General features: G+C 38.4%; 1 non-coding gene across 1 annotated transcript; it reads right to left on the bottom strand.

Moving 5' to 3' along the window:
* Window positions 1-223: 223 nt before the first annotated feature.
* TRNAS-GCU (transfer RNA serine (anticodon GCU)) lies at window positions 224-305 on the bottom strand. Its single transcript has one exon. It is a non-coding gene; the product is annotated as a tRNA-Ser (tRNA).
* Between the last annotated feature and the right edge of the window lie 15,282 nt (window positions 306-15,587).

Raw genomic sequence — 15,587 nt, 5'->3', positions numbered from 1 at the left:
CTGTCGAAACGCTTAAAAAGGAATTAGACGACATAACTTTCTTTAGAGAATAAAGGATGGCATCAAGCATTTCAAAATAAAACCAGTGGAATTACACTTCTAACTCTGCAAAGTTTGATAGCAGCTTTCTTAAAAAGGAAGATAAACTTTCAAGCTTGACATATCTACCGCTTTGGCTAGAAATGAAAACAAAACAATACAACATGAAACAAGCAGATTAAACCGACGAGGATGGGATTCGAACCCATGCATGCAGAGCACAATGGATTAGCAGTCCATCGCCTTAACCACTCGGCCACCTCGTCTACATGGCGCACATGCGCTAAGGAGAAAAGATGTAATGATTATTTTTACGGGTCAGTGTGTTTTCGTTGAAGATATTACAGTGTCTATTCTTTACAGTTAGATTGGGGCAAACTCTTTTGGCCCTGCTGTGGCATTCCTTCAATCTGCCTATTCTGTGTCATAACTTGGAAGAAAAACAAGTACCAAATTGAAGCTGTGCTAGAAGATGGATCATTCAATTATGGAACTTCAAAACCCAAGGCCTTGTCATCGATCCAGATTCTATTGCATTCTGCAAATTGTCAATGTCGTTGAATGAATGCTATTCATAATTTACTTGGTTTCTTAATTGTCGTGACTGAGAATGAAATCCTGTTCCACGTTTCTGTGTGCATGGAATGAAACTCAACTCAATGTTGTCTTGTTAAGTTAACCACTTGAAAGGTTTGATCGGTGCTTACATCTTCCCTAGATTTCATAGGCTTTCCAGCTTGTGGTGCTGTGGCTTAGTTGGTTAAAGTGCCTGTCTAGTAAACAGGAGATCCTGAGTTCGAATCTCAGCAGTGCCTTGTTTTCATCATCTCAAAAAGAAACTTCCTATCTTAAAAATGGGAATTTCACTTGCATGAAACCTTAAATTTACCTTGGCTACGTCTTTACTGATATTGCAATTGTGAGATGAAGAATGTCTTCTGCATAAGGACCAAAAAGGAAGAAAGATGGCATCAAGCATGACAACTTAAAACCAGTGGATTTTATTTTGAAATTCCTCCTCTTTATGCATCTGACTCCCTAGCAGGCTTTCTAAAGTATCACACCTTTTTGTCCTTTGGCTTAGTTGGTCTAAGCGCCTGTTTAGTAAACAGAAAATCTTGATTTCGAACGTCAACAGTGGTTTTCTTTCTTCATCTCAGTTTGGGTCATTTTAGCCAAAAAAAAGTGGACTTTTGTTCTTGTATGACATTAAACAAGTCTTTACCACAGTCATAACATAGTGCAGTTGAGAGAAAAAAAAATCTCTGCTGTCGAAACGCTTAAAAAGGAATTAGACGATATAACTTTCTTTAGAGAATAAAGGATGGCATCAAGCATTTCAAAATAAAACCAGTGGAATTACACTTCTAACTCTGCAAAGTTTGATAGCAGCTTTCTTAAAAAGGAAGATAAACTTTCAAGCTTGACGTATCTACCGCTTTGGCTAGAAATGAAAACAAAACAATACAACATGAAACAGGCAGATTAAACCGACGAGGATGGGATTCGAACCCATGCATGCAGAGCACAATGGATTAGCAGTCCATCGCCTTAACCACTCAGCCACCTCGTCTACATGACGCACATGCGCTAAGGAGAAAAGATGTAATGATTATTTTGACGGGTCAGTGTGTTTTCGTTGAAGATATTACAGTGTCTATTCTTTACAGTTAGATTGGGGCAAACTCTTTTGGCCCTGCTGTGGCATTCCTTTAATCTGCCTATTCTGTGTCATAACTTGGAAGAAAAACAAGTACCAAATTGAAGCTGTGCTAGAAGATGGATCATTCAATCGCCTTAACCACTCAGCCACCTCGTCTACATGGCGCACATGCGCTAAGGAGAAAAGATGTAATGATTATTTTTACGGGTCAGTGTGTTTTCGTTGAAGATATTACAGTGTCTATTCTTTACAGTTAGATTGGGGCAAACTCTTTTGGCCCTGCTGTGGCATTCCTTCAATCTGCCTATTCTGTGTCATAACTTGGAAGAAAAACAAGTACCAAATTGAAGCTGTGCTAGAAGATGGATCATTCAATTATGGAACTTCAAAACCCAAGGCCTTGTCATCGATCCAGATTCTATTGCATTCTGCAAATTGTCAATGTCGTTGAATGAATGCTATTCATAATTTACTTGGTTTCTTAATTGTCGTGACTGAGAATGAAATCCTGTTCCACGTTTCTGTGTGCATGGAATGAAACTCAACTCAATGTTGTCTTGTTAAGTTAACCACTTGAAAGGTTTGATCGGTGCTTACATCTTCCCTAGATTTCATAGGCTTTCCAGCTTGTGGTGCTGTGGCTTAGTTGGTTAAAGTGCCTGTCTAGTAAACAGGAGATCCTGAGTTCGAATCTCAGCAGTGCCTTGTTTTCATCATCTCAAAAAGAAACTTCCTATCTTAAAAATGGGAATTTCACTTGCATGAAACCTTAAATTTACCTTGGCTACGTCTTTACTGATATTGCAATTGTGAGATGAAGAATGTCTTCTGCATAAGGACCAAAAAGGAAGAAAGATGGCATCAAGCATGACAACTTAAAACCAGTGGATTTTATTTTGAAATTCCTCCTCTTTATGCATCTGACTCCCTAGCAGGCTTTCTAAAGTATCACACCTTTTTGTCCTTTGGCTTAGTTGGTCTAAGCGCCTGTTTAGTAAACAGAAAATCTTGATTTCGAACGTCAACAGTGGTTTTCTTTCTTCATCTCAGTTTGGGTCATTTTAGCCAAAAAAAAGTGGACTTTTGTTCTTGTATGACATTAAACAAGTCTTTACCACAGTCATAACATAGTGCAGTTGAGAGAAAAAAAAATCTCTGCTGTCGAAACGCTTAAAAAGGAATTAGACGATATAACTTTCTTTAGAGAATAAAGGATGGCATCAAGCATTTCAAAATAAAACCAGTGGAATTACACTTCTAACTCTGCAAAGTTTGATAGCAGCTTTCTTAAAAAGGAAGATAAACTTTCAAGCTTGACGTATCTACCGCTTTGGCTAGAAATGAAAACAAAACAATACAACATGAAACAGGCAGATTAAACCGACGAGGATGGGATTCTAACCCATGCATGCAGAGCACAATGGATTAGCAGTCCATCGCCTTAACCACTCAGCCACCTCGTCTACATGACGCACATGCGCTAAGGAGAAAAGATGTAATGATTATTTTGACGGGTCAGTGTGTTTTCGTTGAAGATATTACAGTGTCTATTCTTTACAGTTAGATTGGGGCAAACTCTTTTGGCCCTGCTGTGGCATTCCTTTAATCTGCCTATTCTGTGTCATAACTTGGAAGAAAAACAAGTACCAAATTGAAGCTGTGCTAGAAGATGGATCATTCAATCGCCTTAACCACTCAGCCACCTCATCTGTATGGCGCACATGCGCTAAGGAGAAAAGATGTAATGATTATTTTTACGGGTAAGTGTGTTTTCGTTGAAGATATTACAGTGTCTATTCTTTACAGTTAGATTGGGGCAAACTCTTTTGGCCCTGCTGTGGCATTCCTTCAATCTGCCTATTCTGTGTCATAACTTGGAAGAAAAACAAGTACCAAATTGAAGCTGTGCTAGAAGATGGATCATTCAATTATGGAACTTCAAAACCCAAGGCCTTGTCATCGAGCCAGATTCTATTGCATTCTGCAAATTGTCAATGTCGTTGAATGAATGCTATTCATAATTTACTTGGTTTCTTAATTGTCATGACTGAGAATGAAATCCTGTTCCACGTTTCTGTGTGCATGGAATGAAACTCAACTCAATGTTGTCTTGTTAAGTTAACCACTTGAAAGGTTTGATCGGTGCTTACATCTTCCCTAGATTTCATAGGCTTTCCAGCTTGTGGTGCTGTGGCTTAGTTGGTTAAAGCGCCTGTCTAGTTAACAGGAGATTCTGAGTTCGAATCTCAGCAGTGCCTTGTTTTCATCATCTCAAAAAGAAACTTCCTATCTTAAAAATGGGAATTTCACTTGCATGAAACCTCAAATTTACCTTGGCTACGTCTTTACTGATAGTGCAATTGTGAGATGAAGAATGTCTTCTGTATAAGGGCCAAAAAGGAAGAAAGATGGCATCAAGCATGACAACTTAAAACCAGTGGATTTTATTTTGAAATTCCTCCTCTTTATGCATCTGACTCGCTAAGCAGGCTTTCTAAAGTATCACACCTTTTTGTCCTTTGAATCAGTTGGTCTAAGCGCCTGTTTAGTAAACAGAAAATCTTGATTTCGAACGTCAGCAGTGGTTTTCTTTCTTCATCTCAGTTTGGGTCATTTTAGCCAAAAAAAGGTGGACTTTTGTTCTTGTATGACATTAAACAAGTCTTTACCACAGTCAAAACATAGTGCAGTTGAGAGAAAAAAAATCTCTGCTGTCGAAACGCTTAAAAAGGAATTAGACGATATAACTTTCTTTAGAGAATAAAGGATGGCATCAAGCATTTCAAAATAAAACCAGTGGAATTACACTTCTAACTCTGCAAAGTTTGATAGCAGCTTTCTTAAAAAAGAAGATAAACTTTCAAGCTTGACGTATCTACCGCTTTGGCTAGAAATGAAAACAAAACAATACAACGTGAAACAAGCAGATTAAACCGACGAGGATGGGATTCGAACCCATGCATGCAGAGCACTATGGATTAGCAGTCCATCCCCTTAACCACTCGGCCACCTCATCTGTATGGCGCACATGCGCTAAGGAGAAAAGATGTAATGATTATTTTTACGGGTAAGTGTGTTTTCGTTGAAGATATTACAGTGTCTATTCTTTACAGTTAGATTGGGGCAAACTCTTTTGGCCCTGCTGTGGCATTCCTTCAATCTGCCTATTCTGTGTCATAACTTGGAAGAAAAACAAGTACCAAATTGAAGCTGTGCTAGAAGATGGATCATTCAATTATGGAACTTCAAAACCCAAGGCCTTGTCATCGATCCAGATTCTATTGCATTCTGCAAATTGTCAATGTCGTTGAATGAATGCTATTCATAATTTACTTGGTTTCTTAATTGTCATGACTGAGAATGAAATCCTGTTCCACGTTTCTGTGTGCATGGAATGAAACTCAACTCAATGTTGTCTTGTTAAGTTAACCACTTGAAAGGTTTGATCGGTGCTTACATCTTCCCTAGATTTCATAGGCTTTCCAGCTTGTGGTGCTGTGGCTTAGTTGGTTAAAGCGCCTGTCTAGTAAACAGGAGATCCTGAGTTCGAATCTCAGCAGTGCCTTGTTTTCATCATCTCAAAAAGAAACTTCCTATCTTAAAAATGGGAATTTCACTTGCGTGAAACCTCAAATTTACCTTGGCTACGTCTTTACTGATAGTGCAATTGTGAGATGAAGAATGTCTTCTGTATAAGGGCCAAAAAGGAAGAAAGATGGCATCAAGCATGACAACTTAAAACCAGTGGATTTTATTTTGAAATTCCTCCTCTTTATGCATCTGACTCGCTAAGCAGGCTTTCTAAAGTATCACACCTTTTTGTCCTTTGAATCAGTTGGTCTAAGCGCCTGTTTAGTAAACAGAAAATCTTGATTTCGAACGTCAGCAGTGGTTTTCTTTCTTCATCTCAGTTTGGGTCATTTTAGCCAAAAAAAGGTGGACTTTTGTTCTTGTATGACATTAAACAAGTCTTTACCACAGTCAAAACATAGTGCAGTTGAGAGAAAAAAAATCTCTGCTGTCGAAACGCTTAAAAAGGAATTAGACGATATAACTTTCTTTAGAGAATAAAGGATGGCATCAAGCATTTTAAAATAAAACCAGTGGAAGTACACTTCTAACTCTGCAAAGTTTGATAGCAGCTTTCTTAAAAAGGAAGATAAACTTTCAAGCTTGACGTATCTACCGCTTTGGCTAGAAATGAAAACAAAACAATACAACGTGAAACAAGCAGATTAAACCGACGAGGATGGGACTCGAACCCATGCATGCAGAGCACAATGGATTAGCAGTCCATCCCCTTAACCACTCGGCCACCTCGTCTGTATGGCGCACATGCACTAAGGAGAAAAGATGTCATGATTATTTTGACGGGTCAGTGTGTTTTCGTTGAAGATATTACAGTGTCTATTCTTTACAGTTAGATTGGGGCAAACTCTTTTGGCCCTGCTGTGGCATTCCTTCAATCTGCCTATTCTGTGTCATAACTTGGAAGAAAAACAAGTACCAAATTGAAGCTGTGCTAGAAGATGGATCATTCAATTATGGAACTTCAAAACCCAAGGCCTTGTCATCGATCCAGATTCTATTGCATTCTGCAAATTGTCAATGTCGTTGAATGAATGCTATTCATAATTTACTTGGTTTCTTAATTGTCATGACTGAGAATGAAATCCTGTTCCACGTTTCTGTGTGCATGGAATGAAACTCAACTCAATGTTGTCTTGTTAAGTTAACCACTTGAAAGGTTTGATCGGTGCTTTCATCTTCCCTAGATTTCGTAGGCTTTCCAGCTTGTGGTGCTGTGGCTTAGTTGGTTAAAGCGCCTGTCTAGTAAACAGGAGATCCTGAGTTCGAATCTCAGCAGTGCCTTGTTTTCATCATCTCAAAAAGAAACTTCCTATCTTAAAAATGGGAATTTCACTTGCATGAAACCTCAAATTTACCTTGGCTACTTCTTTACTGATAGTGCAATTGTGAGATGAAGAATGTATTCTGTATAAGGGCCAAAAAGGAAGAAAGATGGCATCAAGCATGACAACTTAAAACCAGTGGATTTTAATTTGAAATTCCTCCTCTTTATGCATCTGACTCGCTAAGCAGGATTTCTAAAGTATCACACCTTTTTGTCCTTTGAATCAGTTGGAATGAAACTCAACTCAATGTTGTCTTGTTAAGTTAACCACTTGAAAGGTTTGATCGGTGCTTTCATCTTCCCTAGATTTCGTAGGCTTTCCAGCTTGTGGTGCTGTGGCTTAGTTGGTTAAAGCGCCTGTCTAGTACACAGGAGATCCTGAGTTCGAATCTCAGCAGTGCCTTGTTTTCATCATCTCAAAAAGAAACTTCCTATCTTAAAAATGGGAATTTCACTTGCATGAAACCTCAAATTTACCTTGGCTACTTCTTTACTGATAGTGCAATTGTGAGATGAAGAATGTATACTGTATAAGGGCCAAAAAGGAAGAAAGATGGCATCAAGCATGACAACTTAAAACCAGTGGATTTTATTTTGAAATTCCTCCTCTTTATGCATCTGACTCGCTAAGCAGGCTTTCTAAAGTATCACACCTTTTTGTCCTTTGAATCAGTTGGAATGAAACTCAACTCAATGTTGTCTTGTTAAGTTAACCACTTGAAAGGTTTGATCGGTGCTTTCATCTTCCCTAGATTTCGTAGGCTTTCCAGCTTGTGGTGCTGTGGCTTAGTTGGTTAAAGCGCCTGTCTAGTACACAGGAGATCCTGAGTTCGAATCTCAGCAGTGCCTTGTTTTCATCATCTCAAAAAGAAACTTCCTATCTTAAAAATGGGAATTTCACTTGCATGAAACCTCAAATTTACCTTGGCTACTTCTTTACTTATAGTGCAATTGTGAGATGAAGAATGTATTCTGTATAAGGGCCAAAAAGGAAGAAAGATGGCATCAAGCATGACAACTTAAAACCAGTGGATTTTATTTTGAAATTCCTCCTCTTTATGCATCTGACTCCCTAGCAGGCTTTCTAAAGTATCACACCTTTTTGTCCTTTGGCTTAGTTGGTCTAAGCGCCTGTTTAGTAAACAGAAAATCTTGATTTCGAACGTCAGCAGTGGTTTTCTTTCTTCATCTCAGTTTGGGTCATTTTAGCCAAAAAAAGGTGGACTTTTGTTCTTGTATGACATTAAACAAGTCTTTACCACAGTCAAAACATAGTGCAGTTGAGAGAAAAAAAATCTCTGCTGTCGAAACGCTTAAAAAGGAATTAGACGATATAACTTTCTTTAGAGAATAAAGGATGGCATCAAGCATTTCAAAATAAAACCAGTGGAATTACACTTCTAACTCTGCAAAGTTTGATAGCAGCTTTCTTAAAAAGGAAGATAAACTTTCAAGCTTGACGTATCTACCGCTTTGGCTAGAAATGAAAACAAAACAATACAACGTGAAACAAGCAGATTAAACCGACGAGGATGGGATTCGAACCCATGCATGCAGAGCACAATGGATTAGCAGTCCATCCCCTTAACCACTCGGCCACCTCGTCTGTATGGCGCACATGCGCTAAGGAGAAAAGATGTAATGATTATTTTGACGGGTCAGTGTGTTTTCGTTGAAGATATTACAGTGTCTATTCTTTACAGTTAGATTGGGGCAAACTCTTTTGGCCCTGCTGTGGCATTCCTTCAATCTGCCTATTCTGTGTCATAACTTGGAAGAAAAACAAGTACCAAATTGAAGCTGTGCTAGAAGATGGATCATTCAATTATGGAACTTCAAAACCCAAGGCCTTGTCATCGATCCAGATTCTATTGCATTCTGTTAATTGTCAATGTCGTTGAATGAATGCTATTCATAATTTACTTGGTTTCTTAATTGTCATGACTGAGAATGAAATCCTGTTCCACGTTTCTGTGTGCATGGAATGAAACTCAACTCAATGTTGTCTTGTTAAGTTAACCACTTGAAAGGTTTGATCGGTGCTTTCATCTTCCCTAGATTTCGTAGGCTTTCCAGCTTGTGGTGCTGTGGCTTAGTTGGTTAAAGCGCCTGTCTAGTAAACAGGAGATCCTGAGTTCGAATCTCAGCAGTGCCTTGTTTTCATCATCTCAAAAAGAAACTTCCTATCTTAAAAATGGGAATTTCACTTGCATGAAACCTCAAATTTACCTTGGCTACTTCTTTACTTATAGTGCAATTGTGAGATGAAGAATGTCTTCTGTATAAGGGCCAAAAAGGAAGAAAGATGGCATCAAGCATGACAACTTAAAACCAGTGGATTTTATTTTGAAATTCCTCCTCTTTATGCATCTGACTCGCTAAGCAGGCTTTCTAAAGTATCACACCTTTTTGTCCTTTGAATCAGTTGGAATGAAACTCAACTCAATGTTGTCTTGTTAAGTTAACCACTTGAAAGGTTTGATCGGTGCTTTCATCTTCCCTAGATTTCGTAGGCTTTCCAGCTTGTGGTGCTGTGGCTTAGTTGGTTAAAGCGCCTGTCTAGTACACAGGAGATCCTGAGTTCGAATCTCAGCAGTGCCTTGTTTTCATCATCTCAAAAAGAAACTTCCTATCTTAAAAATGGGAATTTCACTTGCATGAAACCTCAAATTTACCTTGGCTACTTCTTTACTTATAGTGCAATTGTGAGATGAAGAATGTCTTCTGTATAAGGGCCAAAAAGGAAGAAAGATGGCATCAAGCATGACAACTTAAAACCAGTGGATTTTATTTTGAAATTCCTCCTCTTTATGCATCTGACTCGCTAAGCAGGCTTTCTAAAGTATCACACCTTTTTGTCCTTTGAATCAGTTGGTCTAAGCGCCTGTTTAGTAAACAGAAAATCTTGATTTCGAACATCAGCAGTGGTTTTCTTTCTTCATCTCAGTTTGGGTCATTTTAGCCAAAAAAAGGTGGACTTTTGTTCTTGTATGACATTAAACAAGTCTTTACCACAGTCAAAACATAGTGCAGTTGAGAGAAAAAAAATCTCTGCTGTCGAAACGCTTAAAAAGGAATTAGACGATATAACTTTCTTTAGAGAATAAAGGATGGCATCAAGCATTTCAAAATAAAACCAGTGGAATTACACTTCTAACTCTGCAAAGTTTGATAGCAGATTTCTTAAAAAGGAAGATAAACTTTCAAGCTTGACGTATCTACCGCTTTGGCTAGAAATGAAAACAAAACAATACAACGTGAAACAAGCAGATTAAACCGACGAGGATGGGATTCGAACCCATGCATGCAGAGCACAATGGATTAGCAGTCCATCCCCTTAACCACTCGGCCACCTCGTCTGTATGGCGCACATGCGCTAAGGAGAAAAGATGTAATGATTATTTTGACGGGTCAGTGTGTTTTCGTTGAAGATATTACAGTGTCTATTCTTTACAGTTAGATTGGGGCAAACTCTTTTGGCCCTGCTGTGGCATTCCTTCAATCTGCCTATTCTGTGTCATAACTTGGAAGAAAAACAAGTACCAAATTGAAGCTGTGCTAGAAGATGGATCATTCAATTATGGAACTTCAAAACCCAAGGCCTTGTCATCGATCCAGATTCTATTGCATTCTGCAAATTGTCAATGTCGTTGAATGAATGCTATTCATAATTTACTTGGTTTCTTAATTGTCATGACTGAGAATGAAATCCTGTTCCACGTTTCTGTGTGCATGGAATGAAACTCAACTCAATGTTGGTCTAAGCGCCTGTTTAGTAAACAGAAAATCTTGATTTCGAACGTCAGCAGTGGTTTTCTTTCTTCATCTCAGTTTGGGTCATTTTAGCCAAAAAAAGGTGGACTTTTGTTCTTGTATGACATTAAACAAGTCTTTACCACAGTCAAAACATAGTGCAGTTGAGAGAAAAAAAATCTCTGCTGTCGAAACGCTTAAAAAGGAATTAGACGATATAACTTTCTTTAGAGAATAAAGGATGGCATCAAGCATTTTAAAATAAAACCAGTGGAAGTACACTTCTAACTCTGCAAAGTTTGATAGCAGCTTTCTTAAAAAGGAAGATAAACTTTCAAGCTTGACGTATCTACCGCTTTGGCTAGAAATGAAAACAAAACAATACAACGTGAAACAAGCAGATTAAACCGACGAGGATGGGACTCGAACCCATGCATGCAGAGCACAATGGATTAGCAGTCCATCCCCTTAACCACTCGGCCACCTCGTCTGTATGGCGCACATGCACTAAGGAGAAAAGATGTCATGATTATTTTGACGGGTCAGTGTGTTTTCGTTGAAGATATTACAGTGTCTATTCTTTACAGTTAGATTGGGGCAAACTCTTTTGGCCCTGCTGTGGCATTCCTTCAATCTGCCTATTCTGTGTCATAACTTGGAAGAAAAACAAGTACCAAATTGAAGCTGTGCTAGAAGATGGATCATTCAATTATGGAACTTCAAAACCCAAGGCCTTGTCATCGATCCAGATTCTATTGCATTCTGCAAATTGTCAATGTCGTTGAATGAATGCTATTCATAATTTACTTGGTTTCTTAATTGTCATGACTGAGAATGAAATCCTGTTCCACGTTTCTGTGTGCATGGAATGAAACTCAACTCAATGTTGTCTTGTTAAGTTAACCACTTGAAAGGTTTGATCGGTGCTTTCATCTTCCCTAGATTTCGTAGGCTTTCCAGCTTGTGGTGCTGTGGCTTAGTTGGTTAAAGCGCCTGTCTAGTAAACAGGAGATCCTGAGTTCGAATCTCAGCAGTGCCTTGTTTTCATCATCTCAAAAAGAAACTTCCTATCTTAAAAATGGGAATTTCACTTGCATGAAACCTCAAATTTACCTTGGCTACTTCTTTACTGATAGTGCAATTGTGAGATGAAGAATGTATTCTGTATAAGGGCCAAAAAGGAAGAAAGATGGCATCAAGCATGACAACTTAAAACCAGTGGATTTTAATTTGAAATTCCTCCTCTTTATGCATCTGACTCGCTAAGCAGGATTTCTAAAGTATCACACCTTTTTGTCCTTTGAATCAGTTGGAATGAAACTCAACTCAATGTTGTCTTGTTAAGTTAACCACTTGAAAGGTTTGATCGGTGCTTTCATCTTCCCTAGATTTCGTAGGCTTTCCAGCTTGTGGTGCTGTGGCTTAGTTGGTTAAAGCGCCTGTCTAGTACACAGGAGATCCTGAGTTCGAATCTCAGCAGTGCCTTGTTTTCATCATCTCAAAAAGAAACTTCCTATCTTAAAAATGGGAATTTCACTTGCATGAAACCTCAAATTTACCTTGGCTACTTCTTTACTGATAGTGCAATTGTGAGATGAAGAATGTATACTGTATAAGGGCCAAAAAGGAAGAAAGATGGCATCAAGCATGACAACTTAAAACCAGTGGATTTTATTTTGAAATTCCTCCTCTTTATGCATCTGACTCGCTAAGCAGGCTTTCTAAAGTATCACACCTTTTTGTCCTTTGAATCAGTTGGAATGAAACTCAACTCAATGTTGTCTTGTTAAGTTAACCACTTGAAAGGTTTGATCGGTGCTTTCATCTTCCCTAGATTTCGTAGGCTTTCCAGCTTGTGGTGCTGTGGCTTAGTTGGTTAAAGCGCCTGTCTAGTACACAGGAGATCCTGAGTTCGAATCTCAGCAGTGCCTTGTTTTCATCATCTCAAAAAGAAACTTCCTATCTTAAAAATGGGAATTTCACTTGCATGAAACCTCAAATTTACCTTGGCTACTTCTTTACTTATAGTGCAATTGTGAGATGAAGAATGTATTCTGTATAAGGGCCAAAAAGGAAGAAAGATGGCATCAAGCATGACAACTTAAAACCAGTGGATTTTATTTTGAAATTCCTCCTCTTTATGCATCTGACTCCCTAGCAGGCTTTCTAAAGTATCACACCTTTTTGTCCTTTGGCTTAGTTGGTCTAAGCGCCTGTTTAGTAAACAGAAAATCTTGATTTCGAACGTCAGCAGTGGTTTTCTTTCTTCATCTCAGTTTGGGTCATTTTAGCCAAAAAAAGGTGGACTTTTGTTCTTGTATGACATTAAACAAGTCTTTACCACAGTCAAAACATAGTGCAGTTGAGAGAAAAAAAATCTCTGCTGTCGAAACGCTTAAAAAGGAATTAGACGATATAACTTTCTTTAGAGAATAAAGGATGGCATCAAGCATTTCAAAATAAAACCAGTGGAATTACACTTCTAACTCTGCAAAGTTTGATAGCAGCTTTCTTAAAAAGGAAGATAAACTTTCAAGCTTGACGTATCTACCGCTTTGGCTAGAAATGAAAACAAAACAATACAACGTGAAACAAGCAGATTAAACCGACGAGGATGGGATTCGAACCCATGCATGCAGAGCACAATGGATTAGCAGTCCATCCCCTTAACCACTCGGCCACCTCGTCTGTATGGCGCACATGCGCTAAGGAGAAAAGATGTAATGATTATTTTGACGGGTCAGTGTGTTTTCGTTGAAGATATTACAGTGTCTATTCTTTACAGTTAGATTGGGGCAAACTCTTTTGGCCCTGCTGTGGCATTCCTTCAATCTGCCTATTCTGTGTCATAACTTGGAAGAAAAACAAGTACCAAATTGAAGCTGTGCTAGAAGATGGATCATTCAATTATGGAACTTCAAAACCCAAGGCCTTGTCATCGATCCAGATTCTATTGCATTCTGTTAATTGTCAATGTCGTTGAATGAATGCTATTCATAATTTACTTGGTTTCTTAATTGTCATGACTGAGAATGAAATCCTGTTCCACGTTTCTGTGTGCATGGAATGAAACTCAACTCAATGTTGTCTTGTTAAGTTAACCACTTGAAAGGTTTGATCGGTGCTTTCATCTTCCCTAGATTTCGTAGGCTTTCCAGCTTGTGGTGCTGTGGCTTAGTTGGTTAAAGCGCCTGTCTAGTAAACAGGAGATCCTGAGTTCGAATCTCAGCAGTGCCTTGTTTTCATCATCTCAAAAAGAAACTTCCTATCTTAAAAATGGGAATTTCACTTGCATGAAACCTCAAATTTACCTTGGCTACTTCTTTACTTATAGTGCAATTGTGAGATGAAGAATGTCTTCTGTATAAGGGCCAAAAAGGAAGAAAGATGGCATCAAGCATGACAACTTAAAACCAGTGGATTTTATTTTGAAATTCCTCCTCTTTATGCATCTGACTCGCTAAGCAGGCTTTCTAAAGTATCACACCTTTTTGTCCTTTGAATCAGTTGGAATGAAACTCAACTCAATGTTGTCTTGTTAAGTTAACCACTTGAAAGGTTTGATCGGTGCTTTCATCTTCCCTAGATTTCGTAGGCTTTCCAGCTTGTGGTGCTGTGGCTTAGTTGGTTAAAGCGCCTGTCTAGTACACAGGAGATCCTGAGTTCGAATCTCAGCAGTGCCTTGTTTTCATCATCTCAAAAAGAAACTTCCTATCTTAAAAATGGGAATTTCACTTGCATGAAACCTCAAATTTACCTTGGCTACTTCTTTACTTATAGTGCAATTGTGAGATGAAGAATGTCTTCTGTATAAGGGCCAAAAAGGAAGAAAGATGGCATCAAGCATGACAACTTAAAACCAGTGGATTTTATTTTGAAATTCCTCCTCTTTATGCATCTGACTCGCTAAGCAGGCTTTCTAAAGTATCACACCTTTTTGTCCTTTGAATCAGTTGGTCTAAGCGCCTGTTTAGTAAACAGAAAATCTTGATTTCGAACATCAGCAGTGGTTTTCTTTCTTCATCTCAGTTTGGGTCATTTTAGCCAAAAAAAGGTGGACTTTTGTTCTTGTATGACATTAAACAAGTCTTTACCACAGTCAAAACATAGTGCAGTTGAGAGAAAAAAAATCTCTGCTGTCGAAACGCTTAAAAAGGAATTAGACGATATAACTTTCTTTAGAGAATAAAGGATGGCATCAAGCATTTCAAAATAAAACCAGTGGAATTACACTTCTAACTCTGCAAAGTTTGATAGCAGATTTCTTAAAAAGGAAGATAAACTTTCAAGCTTGACGTATCTACCGCTTTGGCTAGAAATGAAAACAAAACAATACAACGTGAAACAAGCAGATTAAACCGACGAGGATGGGATTCGAACCCATGCATGCAGAGCACAATGGATTAGCAGTCCATCCCCTTAACCACTCGGCCACCTCGTCTGTATGGCGCACATGCGCTAAGGAGAAAAGATGTAATGATTATTTTGACGGGTCAGTGTGTTTTCGTTGAAGATATTACAGTGTCTATTCTTTACAGTTAGATTGGGGCAAACTCTTTTGGCCCTGCTGTGGCATTCCTTCAATCTGCCTATTCTGTGTCATAACTTGGAAGAAAAACAAGTACCAAATTGAAGCTGTGCTAGAAGATGGATCATTCAATTATGGAACTTCAAAACCCAAGGCCTTGTCATCGATCCAGATTCTATTGCATTCTGCAAATTGTCAATGTCGTTGAATGAATGCTATTCATAATTTACTTGGTTTCTTAATTGTCATGACTGAGAATGAAATCCTGTTCCACGTTTCTGTGTGCATGGAATGAAACTCAACTCAATGTTGGTCTAAGCGCCTGTTTAGTAAACAGAAAATCTTGATTTCGAACGTCAGCAGTGGTTTTCTTTCTTCATCTCAGTTTGGGTCATTTTAGCCAAAAAAAGGTGGACTTTTGTTCTTGTATGACATTAAACAAGTCTTTACCACAGTCAAAACATAGTGCAGTTGAGAGAAAAAAAATCTCTGCTGTCGAAACGCTTAAAAAGGAATTAGACGATATAACTTTCTTTAGAGAATAAAGGATGGCATCACGCATTTCAAAATAAAACCAGTGGAATTACACTTCTAACTCTGCAAAGTTTGATAGCAGCTTTCTTAAAAAGGAAGATAAACTTTCAAGCTTGACGTATCTACCGCTTTGGCTAGAAATGAAAACAAAACAA

This window comes from Ranitomeya imitator, chromosome 7 (genome assembly GCF_032444005.1).
Source record: "Ranitomeya imitator isolate aRanImi1 chromosome 7, aRanImi1.pri, whole genome shotgun sequence".
NCBI lineage: Eukaryota > Metazoa > Chordata > Amphibia > Anura > Dendrobatidae > Ranitomeya > Ranitomeya imitator.
This window is presented reverse-complemented; position numbering and strand designations above follow the sequence as displayed.